Source organism: Arvicola amphibius, chromosome 7 (assembly GCF_903992535.2).
Source record: "Arvicola amphibius chromosome 7, mArvAmp1.2, whole genome shotgun sequence".
Lineage (NCBI taxonomy): Eukaryota > Metazoa > Chordata > Mammalia > Rodentia > Cricetidae > Arvicola > Arvicola amphibius.
In genome coordinates this window covers 32,639,285-32,666,292 of record NC_052053.1, presented here as the reverse complement: position 1 = coordinate 32,666,292, position 27,008 = coordinate 32,639,285, and positions in this window count along the sequence as shown.

The window sequence follows — 27,008 nt, the reverse complement described above, 5'->3', positions numbered from 1 at the left end:
GAAATAGTGCTCGAAGCCATCTCAGCGTCTGTATGCCTCCTACACGGAGGCGTTTCTGAGCAGAGAAGCAGCTCTCACCCTAGTCTGCTTCTTCCCAGTGTCCTCTCAAACATCAAATCAATTGAAGTAGTCTTAAACATTTTTATCATATTGACAATTTTAAATTATCATGCCCCGGGTAATGGTTCAAGAGACTCATTGCCTTGACCCAAAACCACATTATTTTTTTTTTTTTAAAGAAAATTCAACCTCCCAATAGACTGAATGCTTTACCATCGGACATGGTTTCCAAGACTCATTCTATTTTGTTCAGACAAGATATCTGCAGACTGTAAACACCCTTGTTTCAGTGGGGTACCATGGAGGAGTACTGTCTAGCTACGTGGGAACACCACAAAGCAAAGCAGGACCTCCTTTGTGGAGAAGATGAATATAAACACCTCTCCAATGACATCCAGAACTGTGTTACATTTTTAGCAACTACTTTACAGCAGCTTCCTGATACATGCAGTCAAGGAAGTAGTTTTAAAGGGGGGAAAGCAAGACAATTGCTAGGTTCCTGATTCCTGCCATGACAGAGCTTATACGCTTTCTTGGTTTTGAAAATCCCATTTGCAAGTCCACACATGTGACGTTATCCTTTCTGGAGTAGTATCTTGTGGCTACAAAGTATGAGTTTTGCTACAGCAGTGATGTACAAGCATTAGAAGTTCAGGGCCAAACAGATAGGAGCAAGCCAAGGGGAAATGATAATGGAAGCTTCTAATAGTATATCCTTGACCTTCCTCTAGCCACTTGGGTATTTAAAAACTTACCCATGTCGAGATAAATACGTTTGTCTAGATAGTATTTCTTGTCTACTACTTTATGCTCTATAACCAGCTAGGTGAATAATTCCGAAATTACAACTTGCAGACCATTATACCAGAACCTTAAAAATAAGGATACCTGGATACCACACCTGCCTAATTAAATCAGTAACTTAAAATAGCCTGTTTTGTAAGCCTCCCAGATTATCCTTAAATACACCAATGTTTGAGGGCCGGTATCTTAGGTAACTCTAATTAAACCCTTCTCCCCACATTAGAACATGAGAGGACAAAGACCAGAGAGCCCCTTTGGTACAAATTCTCCCAGTTTTATGGAAGGAAATGCCTTCTCTCTTAGTCCTTAAGATTTTCTATGATGAAAAAAGAATGGAAAAAAATCACAGAACATCAAACAGTGATTAAGCAATAGTTCTCATAATAGCCTGGCACCTTTTTTTGGTTTGGTGGGAAAAGTGTTGATAAAAGTTGGTTGGGTCCATGGTTCTGACTAAAGATAAGAAGATCAAAAGATTGGAATAATTGCTAGTCCCTGTTCCTCTGCCAGACAATATTATTATATGAGCTATCAACAGCCCAGCCCCAGACTTCTCTGTGATTTAGTGACTTGAAATGGAATAGAGTTCAAGAAGTAAGATGACGCTCTATATGTAAATAGGCACTAGGCAGAAAGAGCATGTAGTCATTATAAAGACTGTAGACAACTTCCATTGTAGCAAGGCATTGTTTCTCAACACTTTTTTCTTGCTGGATGAAAGACTCACTTGAACTGCATTTCCCATCTCCCTTTGTCTAGGCATGGTCATGTGATATGACTAGTCGAGGGCTGTGTAAATTTTGTACTTCATTTCTCATCTCAGGCCACAGAAAGTTTGCCTGCTATAGTGTAGCTTCTCTCTCTCCTTCATATACCCAGCTAGTTGTTAAAGACTGCAGATCTTAAAATTGATAGATAGCATCAAAAAAAGGGAGGTGCCTGGCTCACTGGCTCATCATGCTGGAAACTCCCATGACACATACTATACTAGTTGTATAAGCAAGAAATATATATATATATATATATATATATTTTTAAGAATACAAAGAATAAGAAGAAGTTGAAATTTTGGCTTAAGTTACTCACTAAAATGCCTAACATTACCATAACTAATATGGATGTCATCATAGGAGATACGGTCTTTTGTGAGCTCTTTGCACAGAAAATCAACCTGATGCTAAAATAAATTTTAAAAAAATCTGTCAAAACTTATATACAGAGATAATCAAGGATACTAGTGGCAGATAAATAAACTATGCATGTGCAAACTGAAAAATGACATAATCAGAGGACTGTAGTGAGCGCATGGCTTAAAAAACCTTCAAGGGTCGTTTGATTCCCACAACCTACTCATGAGACATGAGACTCTATCGCCTACTTATGTTTTCAAAGACTGCGGGTAACTTCTACTACCTGTAAGTATATTCTAAAATTATTACTTGGTTCGAGATATTTTTTATGTTGCATAAATATAATGTTAGTAAATTTGAAAAATAGTCAAATATTTAGAAAACACTCAAAAGGCATCATTCAGCAGAACGTACAGAAATTTGCTGGTTTTCCTAAAGGAGCAGAATGAATAGCATGAACATATATATTAGAAGGAGATAGTGATATTAGCGTGCAGGATGGAGTCTAGATAATCCAACAGCTGTCTCACACAGGGGTGGCCAAGAAGCCAGTTGTTGGCCAAGTCCACAAGGCTGGATGCCTCAGTAGTCTTTTCCCAGCCCTGAGGGACTGGAGGGTGCCTGGAAAGCTGGTCCTCAGTCTCCACTAGAAGTCTGAAGATGATGTGTTGGGGAGGAGGTGATGCAGCAACAGGATAAAAGAACTCACCAGTGACAGTAACAGCAAACAGGCAAAAGCTAAGTTTTCTTCCTCTGTGTTCATCTTTGAAATGCTACCAGAAGAGGCTACCTACATTTAGGGTGGCTCATCCTGCTCCAAATTATCTGATCAAGGAAATCCCTCACAGGAGTGTCTAGCCCCTTGTGCTGTAGTGGAGGTGCTGACAATCAGGATTAGCCACCACCTTCTCTAAACCTACACTGCTCTTATTCCGAATTATCATAGCTTTTGCAAACCACACAGTCAACCAGTTAGAAATCCCGTGTCTAGGCTCCTGCTGCCTCCCGGAGAGGTAGGACTAGAAGACTGACTTCCCACCTGTGGAATGCGTACAGAAGTGTTGAAAGCATCCTTCTCCAACCAGATATAAGTTAATGCAACAGACAGGACCGTGGCGTTAGGAGAGTCTGGCAGCCAAGGGCACTCAATCAATGTCAAGCTTCTTTCTGTGGCGTTTAACCATGGTTATGGACCTAAGATAATACATCTAGACAGACTGTCTTCTGAGTGTGTGACAAAAGAAAGAAAATCACAGAGAGCTGTCCTGTCTGGCTTGTTCTTTGGTTCAAGTTTCCCATCTGAAGTTCGTTTCCCAGGCCACGCTAATTCCCCTAGATGGAGATCATTTGACATATTAAATTCATGCCACTTTCTTCTCTTCTTAAACTTAAAACTTAGATTCATCTTCAAAGTTTCACAACATAAAACAAGCATATTTTTTAATTGAAAAACATACAGAGAAGCAAAAGAAGTTATGAAATTCTAATTCCATCCATAACAATTTCACCAGACAAGTCTTTCCTACTGGCATGTAACTGTATGTCATATCTTCTGTTTTTATAAAAGTTAAGTTAATAATCACAACACAGTGTTAGGTCAGTTTCTTAAGTTTCTTTAGAAAAACATGGAGAGGGAGACATACACACACACACACATAAAAGGAAGTAAATGAAAAAATACACGAATCAGAATTTGCATACAAATATATGCACATCTTCAGCTTTGAGACATAATTTGCATAACTTAAAACTTACCTATTAAAACTGAAAAATGATTTTATACATTCAGACTTCAGAACCTTCTGACTCCAGAGTTTATTCCACCTCAAAAAAGAAAAAAAAAGTCACTCTCCACTCTTTCCTTGGCCCAGCCTCTGTCATGCAATAGCTCGCTTTCTATTTCTCTGTACTTGTCAATCTTAGATGTTTAATAGGAATAGAATATCATACCATGTTGCTGCTTGTATACGTTTAAAAGATCATTCACATTGTAGTATGTATCGATAACTTACTTAATTTTACAGTTGCATAATATTCTCATGCATGGATATGTTTTCATTATTTATCCATCCATCAATTAGATGAATGGATTGATTTTTGTTTATTAAGTTTGTACTTGGTACGTGCATGACATTGCCTGGAATAAGAAATAGCCCACTGCAGGAGATGCACCGTATTCTTTAATCTGAATTTCCAATTATAAGCTCTCTGACAACAAATATACCCCTAGACAAACTGCAGAAATTTTACCCTGTGTTCAGTTATAATGGACAGCCAGATGGACCCTTCCTAACTGTGTTGGGAAGAGGGCTTACATGCAGATCTGGGACAGGAAGAAGGGTGATGTGAGGTACAAAGAGACAACTTCCTAAAACTACAATCCAGGAAGGCATATTCAGGAAATATGCCACTGAACATGTCTGTTACCTTTCCAATAAAGTGATTAGCCTGACCAAGGGCAGATGTAGGTCACAGACCACTGAGATGTGGCTCCCATCGTTCTCAGACCCGAAGCGGCCTGAGGCAGTACTCCTCTGGCCCTAAAAGGCTGCGTATAAATCATGCTTGTTGGCAATTTCTGTTGACGTGCTGCCTGACACATGGCTTAAAAGGCTTTCTCCAAGCCGAGAATAAATTCCAAGACAGCAATGACAGCTATAACAATGATGCCACATGTTAAAGCGTTTAAAAGCCCTCAACAGGAATAGTCATTCGACACAGCATCCTATACTCAGCTCCTGCACGTTGCAAGACAATGGAGAGTGGGCTGCGCTAGGCTTCAGGATACAGGGAGAAGAAAGGCTGTCCGCATCACACTTCAGAGTAAAGTTGCTAAACACTATTCAGATGAAGTGGCCCCTGTTCCACCCTCACCTCTCCTAGCCCAAAGGGATTGGGTTCTTCCAAGGCATTTCAGTGGTGAGCAGATGTCTACCGTGCAAGAAGCAAATGAGACAAAGGGAGACAGAGCAGTGCTTGAAAGAGAATAATAAACACAAATTATGCTGCTGCCAATAGACCATGCAGCTTTCATTTGCAATCTGGCTTATTCCACGTGATTTGCTTCTAAAGGACTCGGGCTCATTCTGGGATTGGGTGTTGGGAGGAGGTTAGGCATATACTGAGTCCTTGGGGTCAGCTCCTATGGGGTGTCCAATCAGAAGCATGTGCTCCAACTGCATTTCTGAGGCTCAAGAATTTTGCTTTAAAAAAAATCAAGCCACAAAAGAGAAAGGGTTAGCCAGTCTCATAGAAGGGATAAAAACCATCCTTTCCACAGTCTGCCTTTGCAAGAATCTGCCAAATACCAATTTTTATTACTCCATAATAAACACTACATGTATATGTGTGTATGTATGTGTGCTCAGAAAACACTGCTTCCTGAAGGGAACATGCCTGAAGTTCACAGGATAACTAGCCAACATAGAACAAACTAAGGGGCCTTCTTGAATCCAAAGAAAATAAGAAATTCCCTGGCATTCTGCTGGCTCACAGATATTCTTCAAATGTCCTGGGATAAGGACCATCTGGACAAAGATATTCCCATCCCAACAAACAAAATATGAATTAAAAACAGGAAAAACACCCTCCCCCACTCAGACATAAGCCAAGAAGCCAAATGATTGAAGGATGCAATACTCGGAGGAAAGGGAGCTAGGCACTAGGCACAAGGGGTTACTTAGGGAACTGGGGCAGCGGCCAGCAGAGTGTCACAAGGGCAGAATGAGCAAGGGTCCTGTTGCCCATGAAAACTATAGGAGACTGGCCAAAGTTGAAGACAGGAAATTGAGAAATTTTTGTAATTACTCCCATGTTTTCCAAGAACCCTGAAGCTTCCTAAAATAAAGAGTATTTCCTGGCTGGCTTTGGGTGCTAGAATGGCCATTTCCTTCCTGAAGTCTGCTAGTTTTTGAAAACTTACAAGTCTAAAGGGGGCTGAAAGAGTCATCTGCTAAGTCAGATGGACTAGCCAATCATCACACAGGTCAAGGGCACATGCAGGGCAGATACGAATGAGCAGTGTTCCCTAACATTAGGAAACTTCAACCAACTTCTTCTTCTTCTTCTTCTTCTTCTTCTTCTTCTTCTTCTTCTTCTTCTTCTTCTTCTTCTTCTTCTTCTTCTTCTTCTTCTTCTTCTTCTTCTAGCGTATTATTGTTCAACACTTTAAAAGTTTGATTGGAGTAGGTTCTCTAGTGTAGAGACTAGTTTTAGAGACTTTCATCAGAGTCAGGGTGGTCCACAGAAATAAGCAAATGTGCATGTTGTGGTTTCCTTGTTGTTTTCAAACTATGGAATCAGACTTTTCATTCTCCACATAGGAACAACACTGATGATTTTATTTAGAGCAGAGCCTAAAACTCTGCTCCCAACAGCGTGGTGATAGGACACCTTCTTCATTCCCCAGAAATCACTTCAGCACCCATTTCTCAACACCCTATCCTTGAACTAAGCAACGACTATCTTCTGCCACCCCACAGCTGGTCCTTTCTGTCTTAGAAGTCCGTTTTTCAGAACAACCACCTGCAACTTGTGACCCACAGTTCTACCCTAGTGCGAGGAAACGGCCAACAGTCCAAAGTGCCCTCCCTAGATGGAGGTCAAGGGAACACGAAATTGACTGCTGCCTGTCAAAGAAAATAATGACTCAAAGACACACTGGGAATCACTACTCCAAACCACAGGATAATCTCCAGCTATTATCAGAGCCTTAAAAACAAAAACAAAAACAAAATCAATCCAGATGGCGAGGCAAGCAACTTTGCGGTCCTGGTTGCTAAGCATCGCTTTCTAGTTAAGAGCTATGGCTGTACCATCTAGTCTCCATTGTTTCTTAATTTTTTCTACAATGGTGGGGGGAGGTAGGAGTGATCTAGATATAGAAAATAAGAGGCGCAGATATTTTTAATACTTTTAGGATTAAGATATTTAATATCTTTAAGTGTTAACCTGTTTAGAAAAAAGAAAATAGGATGGAAAAGACCCCCAATATTCCAGCCTTTTTGTTTTTTTCTTCCTTTCTTATTTCTTCACTTCCCTCGCCCTCTCTTTTCTTCTTCCCTTCTTTTTTCATTTATGTGAAGGGAATACTTTCCCCTGCACAAACATTAAAATGAACCCATTGAATTGGCGATGCAGCTGATGACTGAGAGCAATGGCCTGGTGCTCACAAGACTCTGGATTAGTCTTCAGCACCATAGCAACATGAAGAAAGAAGAGGAAGAAAAGAAGGATCCGAAGAAACACAACAGGGGAAGGAGAACAAAGAGGAGAAGAAACAGGAGGAAAATTAACCACATCAAATAAAAAGACAGAAGTGGACCTGTTGTGGGATGGTGCTCTTGTCTACGAGGACCTCCTCCAACAAAGTCCTCTCCTTCTTACTCCTCACGTTCCATTTTTCTTCCTCAGTGACAGGGATCATTCCATCCTGCCCTCAGGACCCACAGAAGATCTCATAGTATTAGTAGAGAAGAAAGTTAGTAGAGAAGAAAGAGTGTCAGGAGACTCAGAGTCCCGCATGGAAGTGGAACTCAGACCTATTGTGTCGTGTCAGGAACCAGAAGGCTTAAAGTGAGCTAGGTACGCACCTGCTGCAAGTTGGTGGTGGCTGTCTACAGGGAGCTGGTGTTAGCACCTGCACTGCCACAGTGTCTTTCCTACATCTGGTTTCACCGTGAGAGTCTCCTGGAGTTCCAAAATTTGTAAAAACCACACCGAGAGTGATTTCTACAGCTGCCCAGCCACACAGTTCTAACTCCATCCAGAAGTTCTAATGCACCAATGAGATGGCTCAGCTGATAAAGGCAACTAACCCAAAGCCCTAGGGCTGAGCTCAACACCAGGACCCACCTGGTGCAAGCAGAGAACCAGCTCCTGCAAGTTGTTCTCCGAGCTCCTTACTTGCACGGTAGGGGCATCTGAACACAAACAGAAGAGTTAAGTAAAATGTAATAAAAAGATTAATTTCTTTTAAGTTCTTACTTTCCTCTGGAAAAAATACTTTGTGAGAGGTGATAAAATAGGGCCAGTCATTCCATTTGACAGCTGTCTAATAAACTTACTGGTATTTTTCTTTATTTCTTCCTTTGTTAGACAAGACTCACAGCAAAAGCCATGGAACTAACTGTCTTTCAAGAAATTATTGGCAATTCTGAAAATAAAGTGTTAATTAACCTAGTTCCATATTTTATGAGTGATTGCTACAGCTATCCTCATACATAAAACATACGCACTTTGACCAAGTTAACTTTATAAATTTGCTCCAATTCGCGTCTTTGAGATTTCATGCTGTACACATACGGAAATGGAATCTCCCTCGAGTTTCCCAAACTGTGCTAGCCATCAGTGAGGTTTCTTTCTGTTTTTATGTAGTACATCTTTATATATGTATATATGTACATATATATATATATATATATATATATATACTCAAAATGAGAATTAGTGCAGCCACATTAATTTTTTAAGGCAACAGTGAGCTACAAAGATATCTCACTGATTAAGAGCACTGGTTTCTCTTCCAGAGGACTTGGATTTGATTTCCAGCACCCACATGATGTCTCACAACTATCTGTAACTACAGTTTTACAGCACCTAATACCCTCTGGCTTCTGGACACTATACGCACTGTCCATTGATATACACAAAATAAAAAAGTTACGATTACCACCAGCACCATCACCACCACTATTACTGCTACTACTACTAATAATAACAATAAAAGTGACAAAGCCATCTTTAAATAAACCAATTTTACCTGTTTTGTTTGCTTGTTTGATTGATTGTCTGACGTTTGGTGAGGAGCTAGAACCCAGGGCATATAATAGCAAGCATGCTTCTATTGAGTTCCACCCTGAGCCCTTAGCATGTTTGAATTTTCCATTTCATCTTCCAGTTCCTACATCTAATTTACCTTGCAAAGACATCACCATAGTGCACATATTGATTGATCTTCAATCTAACTTTCATTACACGGAACAGTTTGTAAGTTTCAATTCAGCTTTTCTGTTCATGATTAGTAAAGGCTGCTTAATTTTCCTTGGAATTGATGTATCATACTTACTATGATCTGACTGTTACTATGTCAACAGACCCAGTGGTAAAGAAAGCTCAGAACTGCAAGTTAGAGCTCATAGCTCCAGTACCTATTGGCCTCTCTGAATCCTTGACATACTTCTCCGTTCTCACACTAATAGGTCAAGAACCAGCCGACTGTGTAAGACCATACTTGCCATTCACAGGGCAAGAAAGCAAAGATGGTGGGCGGGAGCAAATGCTGCAAAGGGACTTCCAAACACAAAGACAGTTGGGAGTGTTAACCCTTGCAGCCCCATAACCCCATGACTGTCTGATCAAGACAGGTGATTAGCATTGCCATATTCAAGTTACCTCCAGCACGACTTTCCAGGAGGGTGTAAGCCGGAAGTCACTCAACCAGGAAGTCATCCTTCAAAAATGTCTAAATTGAAAATAATCCCCCAAGCTTAGACACAAACATTTCCATGTGTCTAGGAAGTGTGTGCTTATCTGTAACTGTCGACCTCCGCTGCTTGGCCTCCCGTGCATACCTGGATATGAAGCGCCAACCCTTTGCTGTCTTCCTCACGGCGGCTGCAGTTTGCACACACTTCAGACCACCTGAATCTGGTTCTCGGCTCCCGTGAGGGGTTATTTTGATTACGTTCCACATATGTTTAGAGGGTTTTGTCAACAGGAGCCTAAAATTTTCACTTCTTAGAAACCTTTCTTTGTGTTCCCTCTTGCTGTTATTCCTTGTCATTCTTGCTCTTAAGCACGCTAAATAATTCCAGCTTTCCAAAGCCGTTTGCACCTTTCGCAGCTCGTGGCGGGTACACGGGCTGCACAAATACTAACAAGGAAATCAGTCTCTGAGAAGTGCTAAATAATCACATTGTTGGAGCTATAACAGCAATACAAAGCACTTCCATTTTCACGAGTACATTTTGAATGTAATAAAATAAAGAGTGTTAGTTAAACAGAGACATTTGCACCCTGGGAGGTTGTAGAACTGTTCAAAGGTAACATTGACAGAGGTTAATATATGAAAAGGGGCTGTTGGGACAGATTATTGTTATTATTTTAAGTGGAGATATACTTACAGTGCTTAAAAGGAATAAGACTGCAATCTTGTGATGATGGGTCCTCTATATTTTGAATTTTTAATGGATTCAGCTTTCAATGAAATCTGAACCGTTTGCAGCATGTCCCACTTCCTTCTTTATTCCTCTTAAACGTTCCAGGTTCAGGATGCCCAGTTGATATCATCCAGCCAGGATAAACAACCAACTTGAAACGAATTATGATTCTCAGCATGGCCACTACGCAAAGGATAATGCCCACTTTGGTTGGCTGTCACCGGAGCCTCGCCTTTGTCTCTGTCTGTGAAGCCTCTTGCTGGGATTCAGAAAATGGGACGTGCAGGGTAGTCATCAACATCCACCACCAGGAGCGTTTTAAACCAAAAAAAAAAAAAAAAAAAGTCAGTGTAATCTTACTACACCCAATCATACCTGTAAATCTTCAGGAAGAGGTCCCCAAACCACACTTTGACACTCTTGAGGGATTTTGTTGACTTCAGCTGTCAACAGCAGTAGGGATACATTTGGCCAAAGTGGTACTTAACCTGGAAATAGTTGTTTTCCTTTCTCATGCCCTCAAGCCTCATTCCTTGTCTGAGGAGATCTTACAGACACACTGGATCCTTCTGAAACGTCTCAGTGTGATGTGTCGTCAACGGTATCTTTTAAAATATGGTTTTAGAATTTCCTATCTGTTAAAGTTATTGTACAATGAAATGCAGCGTGTCTCTCTATTCCTTGCTCTGATGTTTCCCGTGAGATGTACCCCGACAGGCTCAGCATTTGAGTATGAGATTCCCAGTTGGCAGTACTAGTTGGGTAGGTTTAGGAGTTGTGGGCTTGCTGGAGGAAGTCGCTGGGAAGTGGGTTTTGAGCCTTTAAAAGCCAGATGCTATTCACAGTCCACTTCCTGTTTGAGTTTCGAGCTATGAGCTCTCAGTTCTCAGCTCTCCGCTTCCAGCTCTAGCTGCCATGTCCGCCACCGGCCGCCATGCTTCCCCACCATTATGGATCATAACCCTCTGGAACCATAATCCCAAGTAAACTCTTTCTTCTGGAAGTTGATTTGGTTATGGTGTTTTATCACAGCAACAGAACGGTAACTAATTTTTTTTGTCTCTGCTCCTCCTTGGCAACATCTGTAACTCTTTTAGTTTAGCATCAATGGCAATGCCTTTGAGGCTTAGAACTCTAAGAACTGCAGAGAACTGGACTTCATGGGGCTTACAAATATTCCCACGATTCTAACACAGCTCAGACATTGGCTGGCAAGAATTTGCAACTCCCATTTTCTTTGAAGCTCCTTCATCCTAGGTATAATATTGTAAGTTTGTCAAGCAAAAATCTCACTAGACTCTAGGAAAACAGGAGATTATATTGACCTAACATCAAATCAAATATTTGCCCCTTAACTTCTCTAAGCTCCAATGTCTATACCTCAGTGTGTATATGTGTGTGTATACATATACATGTGCACACATATATATCATGATAATTGTGTGCATGAAATTACTTATAGTGTGAGAATTTAATAAAATATTTGTGAAGTCACTTTCTCAAGGTTCAACCCTGTAAGTCAGAAATTCTGTTCGTGGTTTTTTCATATTTCTGTTTTTGTTTTGTGGATTTTTACTTTGTTCAATGATAACTACCCACCTAGGACCAAATAAACATACTTTATACCCACAGCTGGATATTTCTAGTAGTCTGATGCCTTATGATTTAATCTTAAATTATTTCTTGTTTAAACTTTTAAACGGATGATATGTACTCTAAGGAAAGGGTTATACCTTTTACTTTTCTGTGAGGTTGAATAATTTGAAGAAAAAAATCGCTACTGAACATCTGTGAGGTGCAAAGTGGTCCACACCCTGTCATCCAGTCATTAGGTGTCACTGAGTCCCTGGTACCATATGAGCGTTATCAATGTTTACCTGGTAGAATTTCACAATTTTGTCTGTATTTTGTAGAAGGCTCATATTTAAAATAACAAAAGTGCTCTGCATGGTGTAAGTTTACATTTAGACATGTTTCTGAGTAAGGCAAACATCTCTGTGAGCCAGAAGTTTAAACTCTGCTAGAAATGTTCATATGCAATAAACACAAAGCAATAAAGATATCACAGTTCGGTGCAAGTCTGCGGGGAGCCTGAGGATTCAGTCTCATAATGTTACATTTCAGACGACTGTTAATGAGGATCTGTAGGAATTGAGTTATAATGCTCCTGTTATAAAGATTTGTAACGTGGCATGAATTCCCCATCAAAGCAAGCCTCCTGTTAGTATCCAGTTTAAAGCATTGCAAAATGACATTATTGCATAACATCTGTTATCTGCTGGTGATACTGTTGTGAGGCAGCGAGCGATGAGGAAGTTGTTCAGTGGAAGTCAAGAGACCCCGTGCCACCATTGTTCTCGTATTACTTTCTGTCACTCCTATATCGGTTCCAAAGACAGGGTGTCATTGGAGGAGATCATGAAAGGCCACCTTAGCCCATTCTAAGAATCAAACCAGGGCCTTGCTGTATCTGCTCCCCCCCCCCCATATGATCAGTTGTCTATTTTTGAAGAACTATAGTTATCAGTTTCTAAACACAATTTCTGGGTATTCAAAGAGGATGTATTTGTAATTTTGATTCATATTTGAATAAGCTATGTTTTCCTGGACTCTGAAGTAGCTCATAAGCAAAGTGATGCTATGCCTACTGGTAAGGCACACAGATGCAGTATGTAGACGGATACTATAAAGGCCATCATGACATTCTTTGCAAAAGGAACTCCTATCCCTGTTAGTATGAAGTTATCTTTCATACAGTTTTACCTGTCTAAAAGACTCTACTCAAATAAAATCCATCATCAGAAGTTTCCAATTTGAAGCCAGATGTTGTAACTCATGCCCAGTATCTCATCACTTTGGAGCAAGGGTTCTCAGACTTGAAGCTACTCTGGACTACATAGTACATTCAAAGCCAGTCTGGGCTGTCAGAGTAAGAGACTGTCTCCAAAGACACATGAACCAAGGAGTCTCCAGTCCACAACCCACCAATAAGTCACACAGCAGACACTCTATTACATGCTGGAAGGAAAAAAATAGACGGACTCTTAATATGCATAGAACTTTACAGTAGTAACCTGGACATACAACCCTCACTAACCCTCATGACACTGAGTACTGTACACACAGTTCATACATGTTTGAAGAGACGTTTTATTTGGACAACCCAACTGTCTCCAGGACTTTCTTGGTAGATGCAGGCTAAGGACAAGCTTGGTTTTTATCAGAGTGAAAAAACAAAGTGATTATTTTAAGATAACACAAGCACACTGCATTCACTATTTTAAGATAACACAAGCACACTGCATTCACTATTCCTACGAGGAGTAGAATCCTTCAAACAGACAGAACAGCTATCCCCAACTCTTTTAATTCGCTCTAAGCAGGAGGTAGTAGGCTGTGGAGATGGATCATGAGGTAAAGTTCTTGCCAGTCAAACATGATGACCTAAGTTTTATTTCCCAAAGCCGCATCAAGGTATAATAGGAGAGAATAATCACCTCCACGGGATTGGCCCCGACCTCCACATGTGCGCCGTTGTACAACCTGCCCCAGATGTAAACAGATGAAATGATGTCTGTTTGATAAACATTTGAAGGTACTAACATATAGAAGGGCAATAAATGATAATTATAATCTTCCCACACCATTCCAACATCATCTAAGGAAGGAATAACAAAACTTCCTAATTCTGACCTCCAACATCACACCTTACTGTGTCAGTTAAGGAGGATGGGGGCCAGTGGCTGGCAAACAGAGATTGCCTTGTATTTGTGTCCAAATCCCCAGGACATAGACAAATACCTGGGACACTTATCAGACATTCAGTTCACAACTGTTAGTCTTCCCTTTCTCTTCTAATCAATGCTGCCCATATCCCAATCTCACTGTATCTTAAATGCAGAAATAAGAGCAGGGCAGGGAACTAAGAGAGGAAGTGTAGGGGCTGTGTAGATGAAGGCTGCCTGGTGGTTAGGGACAGCATAATCAGGCTTGGACATATATGGCCTTTTTGAAGTTCTGACTCAATCATCTGTAAAGGCATTAAATATTAATGCACTAATGCACTATTAGGACTTGACTGTTCATTATGGTAAATGATGCTTTGTTTGAAATTTGTAAATAAAAAATAATTTCTTCAACCTTCTCTGGGGTTTCCAACTAAATCAATAAGACCTTGGGATCGTCCAGAGTGGCAGAAGATTCACATGGAAAAACATTTTTAAATGCAAATCAATACAGGAATCCCATAAAAAGACCGAAACAGTATCAGTTTAAAAACCTAGGTTCTTATTTTATTTTCTGAAAAATTGAACAAGGCATCCAATATTCAATCACTTCAAAGGGTCATTCATTTCCAGGTGAGACAAATATCACATTCTGAGATACCATGATATTGGCAGTCTTATAAATCAATCTTGTTCTGCTTAACCATTTCAGAAAATATAAGATTTGACTGTCTAGTCTCCGTAAGAAGAGATAAATTGTCCAAAATAAAAAAGTACATATACACAATTTAAAGGCTATTTAAACATGCCTACAATCATATATACATAAATATTAGAAAAAAACACATTTACTCGTATTTTGAAATAAGCCAGAATACACAAGAAAAGGTCAAGCCTGGATTGTAAATTCTACCCAGTAAGAGCTTCACTTCTATTATTTCATGTCCCAGCTACTGGATGAAGAATTATTTCCTCGCAAATAATGCAGTATGGGTGTTCTGTTGACTCTGCAGGAATAATGCTAACTATACAGCAACATGGCCTCAGAGCACTAAGAACAAACAAATGCACATGCTTATGCCATGCACATTATAGGCCATATTTTATGTCTTGCTTGAATAAAGAATTTCACTTCTTAAAACGATGTTAAAATCTTATAGGAGACTCCATAGGGGAAATGAAGAATTTCTAGACAAAAAAGTATTAAAATAATTTTTGAGTTTTTAAGATTTATTTATTGCCATTTATATGTATGAGTATTTTGCCTATATGTTTATATGTATACCACATGTGTTTCTTGTGCCCATGGAGGTCATATCAGAAGAGAGCATCAGATCCCCTAGACCTGGAGTTATGGATGCTCACAGTCCACCACATGGGTGTTAGGAACTGAACCAATGTTCTCTACAAGAGCAACATGTGATCTTAACTGCTAATTTATCTCTCCAGCCCCTAGTTGTTGTTAAGTCAATTGAATAAGAAAATTCTGGAAACATTTAAGTTATTAATAACTTGATATTTGAGGTTGAGGTTGGGGAAAGGAAATAGGATGTTAGACTGCTATGATGAATTATAGATACTCTCCCCTGAGTTGAAATTTCACTGCTATTAGTAAAATGAGATACAATTCTAAAAGAATGTCGGAATTCTCATGGACATATGGACCAAATTATAAGTAAGATAAAGTACATAAAATAGGAGATGTATGGTTATTATGAAGAAAGAATTTGCTGACTTCCACAAATTCAGTACTCTGAATCAAAGGCCAAAGGTCACTTTCTCCATATGTATTTACTCAATAAATGCTAGCTTAAGAATAAATAATGAATGAATGAATCTTTGCCAACTATAAATTATGGCTCTGAAAATATAAATATTTTGGTGCCATCACATCTTCAGCACCTGAGCCCCCACTATTCCTAGAGAAGCTCCATGAATGGACATCTCGGGTCCTCACTAAGTTATATAGTAACAAGAAGAAGCAGGAAGAAGACAGAAGCTGGGGGCAGGGCTCCCTAGTCAGGGAGGAGAGCTGTTGAGCCTCCAATCACAGGTTCAAAGAAAACAAAGGCAGGGATCTCTACCCACTAATCAGGTTCCACAGCAAACCACCAGTACTGGCACACCTGCACAGTCACGTTGAGTCTCAGCAAGCTGTAAATTGGGCAGCTACCCACAGATGGGATACCTAACATCAACCAGCTGCTCACCAGAGCCTTCAGACATTTCAGGGCTACACCTTATTCCCAACCTTACTACTGACAGAGGGTAGGTCATAGACACTTATCCATTTGGTGCCCACTAGCTCCACAGTTGGCAAGCCTCATTCTGGAGGGAGGCAGTTAGGTGAGGCCAGGACAGGCACAGGGGGACAGCTCACATGATATTGAACATCTCCACATCCCCCAAAGTGACATAATTGAAGGCTTGATCATCTTAAGGCCACATACCAAGTGGGCCAGACGTGCACTGGCAGTAAAAATTAGCTAAAAACTTAGTTGCATTATACAAGTCAATCAAAAAAGGCACAGTGATGGACATGGAGGAAAATATGGGCATGAAATCGTAAGAAATGTTTAAACTCATTATTTAGGTGTTTTATGTATGTATATATATACATATATGTACACACACATATATGTGTGTGTAACATATGTATATATGTGTAACACCTAAAGAGTGTTATATATATATATATATATAATGCCTATATATGTATAGATATATAGTTTTAATCAAAACTTGGCAAAGGATTTGTAACTTTTATGACAACTATTTATGTATGAATGTATGAACGTTTCTACGTATGTGTGTGTACATGCATGCCATAATAGGAGTGTGAAGGTCAAAGGACAACTTAGGGCAGTCAGTTCTCGCCTTCCACCATGTCAAACTCAAGTCGACAGGCTCGACAGTAGTAGAGCCATCTTGCTGGCCCAGAAAAGTACTTTTTAATAATATTATATACAGATAGTAGTACTGTTCTCATATATTGATAACAAGTACTTAAGCTGAGGACTCCCATTGACTCTGAATACAAAAGGCTTAAAGTGTGCTCATAGCCCTAATAGTATCTATCATAACCTGAGAATTTGATAAAGATTTTTCAACCACAAATTTTACCACTAATGCTAAAAAATACCAAGTATAAATATCAAAAGAGATAAATTCTAGTACATACATTCCAAGGAACATTAAATGATCATAGCTATAGCTATGGTGGTTAAAATTTTAGTAACGTGTTATTTGATAAAGTGGGTCATACATCACAACTCCAACTACATGCAGATATGGAAAGAGAATAATCCATGTTCCTATAAATTTGTTTGTATGTATATGCTCAAGCATCTCTACATAGACATAGAAACAAATATAGGTGCAGACAAAAACACAGATTCAAATGCAGATATTAAGACTCTACATGGAAATTAGATAGAAAATCAGCAAAATGTGAAGGATTCTGGGTGGTTTTAGCATGCCATTTATTCTGTGCTGTCTAGGTTTTCAACAATAAAACTATATTACTTTTGATAATCAAAAAAATTAAATAGTTCCCTCAAACATTAATTAATTACTATTACTAATTATTAATTTTAATGCACAATTAATACTTTAATTTAAAATGTCAGCTATTTATTGATTTATTGATTAATCATTTATTAAACTTTCAATATGATGATCATATCATTAAAGTTGAAGATTGACATTTTACATATAAAGGCATGGCTTGATTTTGGGGTCATGTAGCTTTTTTTGTACTGGACTTCCCTTCTGTCCATTGTATTATTGCTCTGTGACTGTGGGCAAATTTTTAATCCTTTTGGATTAATTTCCTTCTTTTGTGAAACGATCATAATTCCACCTCAAAATGAGGTGAAGATTAGATAACAAAATATATTTCTCATAATTATCTGGCAATGGCCACAATAAATAAAAGCTTTTGCAATAATATTTCCAGTAACCGCCTCACCCCTAATTCCTGTTCCTCACCATAACCTTGCCCCCAATCTACACATCTGGTCTTCAGAGACTGGCCTGGTTAGGGTTTTTGGAAACTTGACATAAACTAGAGTTATCTGGGAAGAGGAGGCTCATCTGAGAAAATGCTTCTATCAGATTGCCCGGAACCAAGTTTGCAAGGCTTTTTATTGATTCATGACTTCAATGAGAGGGCCCACTGGTGCCATCTCTGGGCAAAGTGGTCCTGGGTAGTATAAAACAGCAAGTAGAACAAGTCTTTAAACCTAACCCTTGTTTCTCAGTGGCCTCTGCTTGATTTCCTGCCCCAGGTTCCTGCCTTGAGTTCCTGGCTAATGTCCCTCAACCATGTACGGTAAGATGTAAGATTACAAAAACCCTTTCCTCCCCACATTGCTTTTGGCCAAGGCCATTATCACAGCAATAGAAATCTAAGACAGAAACTGTGTTTATCATATTAAATTAGCACCAAAGAAAGCCACACTTCCTACCAAGCCATTCATTTCCTCTTGGTCATAAGACACTACTTACAAACCTGGCTTCTGTTGAATTGCACAATCCCCATATTTCCATAGTCTGGAAGATTAATTTGATGTGTTGGAATTTGGCTTCCATGTTGAAAACACTGTCTCTCTCATCTTTATTTAGTTTGTAGAACTTTGTTTACTTTTCACACAATTCTAGTCACATGTGGACTTCAGTAGTGTTCCTTCCAAAAACCACATGTCCAACCAATAACTCACTATGAAGAAGGAAGGTACATACAATGGCAATTCAACAGCCAGAAAGTGTGCAGCTGCAAGGATAGAAGGAACACACATTGCTTAACCTGGGCAAGTTTGATATATAGAACTCCAGTCCACCCTAGTACTACATGGAAAGAGGCAGAGTCAGAAGCCACATGGAGTCTCTGTGTGTGTGAAGTGGATGCCTTAAATTGTAGGAAAGACACAAAATTCCCACCAACGAAAGCAAAACATATTCTTCAGATTATATGTCATATAAAATATTGACAACTACATATGCAGGAAAGTTGTAGATGCTACTTAATCTGGTTTCTAAGGAGGAAATAGGATGGAAATCTGAAAATAGGCTTTGTTGGTAACTAATTTGATTCATTTGCTATAATGGAATATAATTATCAAATTGTTTTTACTTTAATAGTCTCTGAAGAATGTATCTTTGGTACAAAAGATAACCTATATAGTAGAGATATTTTATATTTTAGAGATGCTTCTATGGAAGGTCAACATGAGCAAAGAGGAATAAGAGGCTTGTTGCTAGTCTATGCCACAAGTGCCACTCCCTTTTTGTATCATTCAGTAGATGTTTACAGAGAGCTTACTCTAGCCTGCTCTATACTCGAGCTGGGAATACAGCAGCAAACAAGGCCTTCACCTTCAACTTGAAGGATGACCCCATGACTCCATATTTTAAAGACATAGCCTTTGAGCTCAAAGGGTAGCATGTCCTATTTACAATGCAGATTACTCCAAGTACATTAACAAAAAATTCTCATTGTGCATCAAGCCCTGAAAACAAGCAGATGAGCAGAGAGATGAGTGGAAGTGTATGTAGATGGGAGGAGGGTTGGTGGGCAGATGGGTACGTTTGTCATCGTTTGTGAATTCCTCGTTTCCAAGTTTATCTGCTCACTGACGTATTTTTTTGTAAGCCCCAAATCAACACTTGGGGTGCTTTACCAGTTATTCATGGATGTGTACAGAGTGGAGAAGAATGTGAGTCATCCCACACACGGGTCCTCAGCGGAGTTCAAACAAGGTGATGCTCTACTTTCTTCTTCTAGCTTCTTTATTATAAATAAGTGTCCTGTTGCAGCTGTTTAGTGGCACATTTTGTGGCTTTATTGCTGATTGCACTGCTTTAAATGACCCCCAAGGGTAGTGCTGAGATGCTGTCCAGTATTTCCAAGAGCAGGAGGGCTGTGATATGTCTTATGGAGAAATTATGCAGGCCATAAAAGCTTTGTGCAGATGTGAGTTATGCTGTTATTGGTTATGGATTCAGGGTTATAAACCAACATTATATTTTAAATGTTTCTTTAAACAGAAACTCACAAGAAACCATGTTGCTTAGTTGATGAAAGTGTGACCAGTGTGCTTTGCATGAAGCTATTTGAGTTTTGCTTCTAATTTAACTGCTTGCTGCTTTTCTGAGTAGCCACCAGAGGCTCAGACAGAAGATCATTTTGGGGGTATCCTGAATTAGCCTATTGGAGGTGAGGAGGCTTCACTATTGGAGATCAGACTGGAGGGGTTCAGGCCCCAGCAACATCACACGTGAAAAGGGAACACAGACCAGGAGACAGAAAAGGCTAACTTACTGAATCCAGGGGAATATCTCGATCTCTGTTCCCAGGGACATTTTAGTTGATGGATTTAGAAGAAACAGGGATGGATCCCAGGTCACACTGGAACTAAGAGGCAGTCATTTAGTTCTTCTAGCAAATGCATGAATGGTCTAGTTAAAGGAAGAGGTTTAAAAAAAATGAGAACCCAGTTTGTAATGTGGGAGATATTTCTTTGCATTCTTATCAAGGTCTGCCTGCTTGTGCCTTCAGGGTGTGGTGTAGAGTTAGCAAGGATGTCACAGATACCAGGGCCCCGCTTCTGGTAATGTCAAGGTGAAACTTGTAGTTAAACGTGGCTGCTAAGGCAATGTATAGCTCTAAGCCTTCTCTCCCTTGGGGCTCCTGGTATCATAATTCTGTATTTTCTCTGACAGCAGTGTTTCCATATTTACCAGCCTGTTGTTCATTGCAACTTTACAGAATGTAATTGCCATTAAAAATGAGAAGTAACAGGAGATAGATGGCTTCAAGAAGTGTAGAAGATACATTCACGAAAGGAATACCACATGGTTTTTACTTTGGGGTAGAGCATCTTCTATCTGAACAAAGGCAGTTTTACCTTGAACTGCTCTGGGAGACCAGATTCATTCAGAACACCTCGCTTCCTGACAGAGCCTTCTAGAAAAACTAGACTGACTTAGAGATCGCCGTGTGCCAGCTGTTGGCCCTTCCTGCCAGGCCCCGACAGAAAGGAATATTTTCCCAGGCTTGTATTTGATTTCAACACTCAATTACTTTCTTCAGCCTCACCCACATGCTAGTACATGTCCAATAAAGTGTTGGGTTTTTTTTTTTCCTCTTTAGCTGTAAACACAGTATGAATCCAACTCCCACATAAACAGTATCTGCTGCAAAATCATGTAGCACCCACATATTTGTTTAATGAAACAAGGCCCAAATGGAAGAGTTACAATCTCATTTAAAGTTTAGCTGCCTGGGGACAATTCGGATAGTGTTTAGAGGTGGATAATTGTGGGAAGCAGGAGAAATGAAAGATAAATATTGGCAGTGGCTGAAAGAAAACGAAAAGGCTGTATTCAGATCCATGAGCAACACCAATGAGGGGCTGGACGTAAACCACTCGAGATTTCATGAGCATTTGATGTCTAGGTGTATATTCTCCTCAAGTGCCTGGAGCCTTCTGACTTCCACAAGCACAATTACGAAAGGAAGAAAGCAGGATGTTATTACAAAGTATTCAGCAGTGGCCATGCATCTATAAACTTTAGCTAGAACTATTACTGTCTTCGGAGGCTAAAGACTGACTTCTGGGTAGATAAAGAACGCTCTCAGAATGTTGGTCTCTGAGGCTGGGTAAGGAATGCCAAAAGATGAGAACGGGCTGACAAAGCTGCTCAGGGAGCCATCCTGCACCCCCAAAGGGCCGGGACCCACACTGCAGAAACATTAATGAGACTCTCTAAGGAGGCTTTTTATAATTTTTAAATTAAATGACAGCACACGTGAGGAGATCAAAGGACAACACTCAGGAGCCCATTCGCTCTTCCACCAAGTGAACCCCAGGGACTGAACTCTGTAGCCTTCTGTTGCCATCTCTCTGGCCTAGGAGCCACAGTTTTATACAATTATGTATGAACTACAGGAACTAAGCAAAGGCTTCCTCTGTTAGTTTTTTTTTTTTTCAAGATTAAAATAAATGGAAATTACTTCATGGGGTCTTGATGTTTTTGTTAGAGGATAACTCATTGTGACATTCTCTCTGATATGTAAGAAACTTTTCAAGATACTTATTTCCACTCAAAGGATCTAAAATCCTCAACATTTCTTTGCAAGGATCTGATGATTTCTAGAAGGAGCTGATGATCAGATTTGGCTCTGTCTAAACATTAGCCACTTCCATTATTCTCGATTCTGTTGCATCAGACCTGTTTGGGAGTGACATTGCTATTTGCCTCCGGAGAAAGCCCTTCCTCTAAGTGCTTTCCCAGATTCCCATGCTCAATAACCAGGAGCAGTGCCACAGAAAAGTTGGCTTTGAGAGGAATAAGGAGTCAAAGGCCTGGACTAAAGCTGGAAATGGCAAATGACTAAACAGAATTTAAACAGAGAGAGGAATGCTAACAAGTCAGCTCCGGGGACATTGGCCATGGACGTTGATGCAAAGTTGGCTGAACTACAGGCTCTGAACTGAGCAAGCATGTTCTTGTCTGTTCCTGGAAACTGGGAATGTGGGTCACCCATCATCCCAGGCTCCCTTGTAACTAGAGTGCTGTCACATGGTCGGCTCCTTGCTCATCAGGTTGGTGAACTCGGCTCACCACTTAGGACTTGGCTCAAACTGGCAGAGATCTAGAATATCACTGCAGTGTCAGGTGACAAGGATCTGTCAAAAAGATCCACTTCTTTGGGCATCACAAACTGAAGATCAGTGAAGGTAACAGAACTAGCAGCATCTACACCACAAGCTGAGGCATTTGGAGTTCAGTGGTGGCGATTCTAAGGCAGAATTCTGACACTAGAAAAAAGCAATCGTTTGCTTTACAGGAATGAATTAAAACTGGGCAATTGAAATGGGGCAAGAAAAATAGACTTGGTTCACTCAGTCGTCTAACATAAAACTATAACATCTTTTTATCTAGTAGAATAATATGAACATTGTTATTCTGGCCCCTAAACTTCAGAACTTAGCCAGGCTAAATTCCAAATTGAGAGATCCATATAATTTAATGTCACCCCACAGCAGTTAAATAAGTAAGGATATAGAGCAGTTGGTGGGGACAAAGGGGGGAACCTAGATCCTCCTAGGTGAAGTGGGTGGAGTCAGTGTGCACTGAGGGGACTATTGTTTTCCCTGAACTCATTCAAACAGCACGTAGTCTTCTTCAGTTCTTGGAAGTGCTGTGACCTCTCCCTGGGGAGCGAGCCCCTCATGTCCTGGCTTCCTTCTTCACTCAAGAACTCAAGAACGTTCTTCTTGACAAATAACACAGTATCCGTTCTTTGCTTCTAGAAATTTCATCACGCAAAATGTAACCCTGCACTGTGGTATTTCACACTGACTCACGCTGGAAGCACCACACCTTACCAGCTTGTCAGAGAGGCTGTTCTGACACTTGCCTGCATCTTTAAACATATTCCCAGGGATGATTGCAAATTCTGATTCTCCTACCTCTTCCTCTTCCCAAGTATTGGATCTGTAGATATATGTGGTCAAAAGCAATTTATGTGGTGCTGGGCTTGAACCCAGAGTTGTAAGGTGCATGCTGGCTGAGCACAGCCTGAGCTGAATCCACAGCCCTTCTTCCTTTCTTACTAAAACCGATCCATCAGTCAAGTGTTATACACTCACACAGCTTCAAACTGCATCTGCATGTCAGTGAGTTTTCAACTTATATATCTTGTGTAGAACTTGTGCCCCAGTGAGCTTCAGCTATCAACTTGATGGGTCAACTGAAGGAGTCTCAGTTGAGGGATCATCCACATTGTATTACATTTCTATGGTGAATTGTCTTGACTGTTGATGGATGTGGGAAGGCCCAGCCTACTATGAGTGATGTCACCTTTGGGCAGGTGGTCCGGAATTATATCAGAAAGCAAGCCAAGCACCAGCAAGGGGGAGCAAGTCAATTAACAGTCATCTTCCATGGTTTCTACTTCAGTTCCTGTCTAGAAGTTACCAGGAAGTCGAAGGCAAATAAACCCTTTCTTTCTTCTTGTTGTTTTTGGTCATGGTGTTTATATCACCAACAGAAAGCAAACTAAAATACCTTGTATCCACCCTAAAATCTTGGCATTAAACTCAGTACTTCTTTCTCCTTTATTTTCTTATCTAACAATCTGCAAGTCCAGTCTGTGTTGCCAACAAAATAGATCTGAAATATACCAACTTTCCCCACCTTTGGTTCTTTCCCTGGAGCTTAAGCTGCCTACCATGGTTATATTCTGCAGAAAAACAGTAAGACGCCATCATTTATTCTTGCTTCTTCTTCTGGTAGATTTTTCTTGCACTTGGAATCTTCTTTGCTACTTAAAATACATTGTGATTATCTTGCAGTGACTTGTTGTATTAGTCCAAATTATCCAGAGAAATAGAACTCATTGGGTGTATGTGCATGCGTATGTGCAATGGGTAAAATCTAAAATTCTTAAACTGTAGCACGGTTCTGGCATGATCAAGTTCCCATAACTGCCCTTCCACAGCCCCCTGTGATTCACACATGGTGATCTTTCCATTCTTTCCACACCTGAAGCCTGAAAACTCGTTCTGCTACATGCCTGAAACAATTATCTCCCCAATCTCACATATTCCAACTTCAAGTCATTTTAGAAGGTTTCTTAGGAAAGTCTTTCTGACTTCTGACACTATTATCAATCTTGATGCATTCGTTTGATTTGGGAAAGAAATGGCTGGTTTCCAAAGGAAGAAGACAGAGCTACATGCCTTTAGGCCACGGAAAGCAATATACAAAGGGCATAACCAGGGTACCATGGCACAACACCTCAGCTCAGCTATCTGAAAGACTGCTTTAGAAAAGAAACGGATTCTGAATGTGAGCTCAGACCTTGTTGGAGTTACAAGCACCGTCAGATACGGTTATAACTATTCCATTTAATTTCTGGACCTTCTTCTTATCTTCACATTGTTCACAAACTTAAAGGTTCTATTAATCCTCCAGCCTTAACGCTTCTAATGTGGTGTGCATGTTTTCAAGCACTACAAGTATGCGCTTTTGTACATTTTGCAAAGAGGAATGTGGCACGCTGTCTCCTATCACTGAGCTGCACTCTGCTCTCTCTGTCCAGAGGGATAAACAAGACCGTTTCGCATTTGATTTTTATGATTCAGTTTGTCACAGACATCAAATAATGGGACTGAAAGAGATGTTACATGGAATACAAAAGAATGTCCAGATCTATGAATAATATTTCTGCAAAATCTCAAGCAAAGTAAAATAATAAACAAACCTCATACCACTTCTGGTCCAGACCCAGTGGTTAAGCTGCTATATCGCAGAAATTTCTGTTTTCAGAGTTCATGAGAATTCCACGCACTGACAACCTAAGCGCGGTTCCCTAGTTCCTCATTGCTTGCCACATAAGGAAGAAAGAGCTCAGGTCCCTCAACTGCACACAGCACGCTTCACTTGCATGTTTACATGCTACAAACTTTTCCTAAAGCCAAACAAAAATACTGTGCAAAAATTTCATTTTGTCGGCAAGTTGGATCTTTCCGTAGTAGAGTTTTCTCCTCTTCTTCAGAACGATCAAGCAAAACACATGTAGAATGAAGTGAATATTAGATCCAATGGAAAATAAACACAAACTTACTTTTTAGTCCGTAAATATATATATATATATATATATATATATATATATATATAAACTAAAGTTTAAATATACTATCTCTCATGCAAAGTGGGATGTCACTGGTTCACAATCAGGCAAGTACTTCAGCAAAACTTCGACATTTTTCTAAAGACGGGTAAAATTCAATCAGTGTGGTCAACCTGAGATTTAATAATGAGAGTTCAGCAAGAAAAACTAAGTTTCAAATTTATTGCTCTTAAACATTTCTGGCTCTTTCATTACTTGAGGTTTTAATGTGTCTTGGATTATTTATGAATGTTAATCACACTCATAAATTTTGGTCATGAGATAGCATTTAGAGGAGATTAAGGAGACTTTCCTACTAATCCCGAATAATTTCATCAAGATTGGTTTCCTAACAAAGCACCGGTAAGTATTTGATTGGCATTTTAATTTTTACCCCCAAAATTAAGAATGTAACCAACAAGAGTCTGTTAAATTGAGGCCTCTAAGAACATATGAAGTGCCCCGACATGAAGTCCCCAAGAACTAGGAAACAGCTACTCATTTCCGTTTGATTACATTCAAACCAGTACAGGAATTCACTGGCAATTTTCTCTCTGGGATCAAGAGATGTGGCTGTGAGACCAGGGGCGTGGCTTCAGGTCCTCCAGTCTTCTAAAGTCAGCTACTCCAACAGCCATGCTGATGAGGAAGACAAGGCATCTCTGTGAAGACTTCTGCCACAAACACCCTGTAGGAGATGTGCAGCTTGAGAAGTTACCTGTTGCATAATGATGCCCAGCAACCTAGGTGCTTACACTTCAGACACACAGATTTCCTTTCTGCTGTCTGTTTTCCCAGCTCAGGCCACGGGAAATAAAAAAAGATGAAGTTTTCTTTTCATATTTGCATTCTAAGAGCCTAGGGAGAACAATGCTATCTGAAATAGGCCTATTATTGGGCCTAAAACTCTACCCCTACTCTGGCAGACACAGCACAACCACCCAAGACCATGACCCTGAGAGCCAGTTTTGAAAAGGCTTTTGTAGACTGGAATCTGCACTTTCTCTCCAGTGTCTGTTCAGCTTGGCTTTGAGGACATAAGGAAAACCGATAGAGCCCCTCTGTGCTCTGCCTCCTGGCTGCATTCTACAAACTGCCTTCCAGAGGCTCCAGAGCTGCCAGATTCTATCCATGCTCATTCCCCTTCCCCAGCCTGGTCCTGTCATAGAGTCACAAACCTGAGCCCTGAGGACCTGTCTCACTTTCGCCAGCCTTCAGAACACAGGATCAGAACCAGATTTAATCCAAAGCTGAGCTACCTGCAGTCTAGAGGCCAAGGCAACCCTGGCAGTGGCGCCCGCCCACAGGGAGAGGGGAAGTGGTCTTTGACCCTACTGTGTGTTTTCCTTTCCCATCTAATAGCAATCCCCCTACCAAGCCAAATAACCAGACAGACTGCCTCCCGCCCTCGGGTTTTGTTAGTTTATTTGTATAAAATGTCATTGGT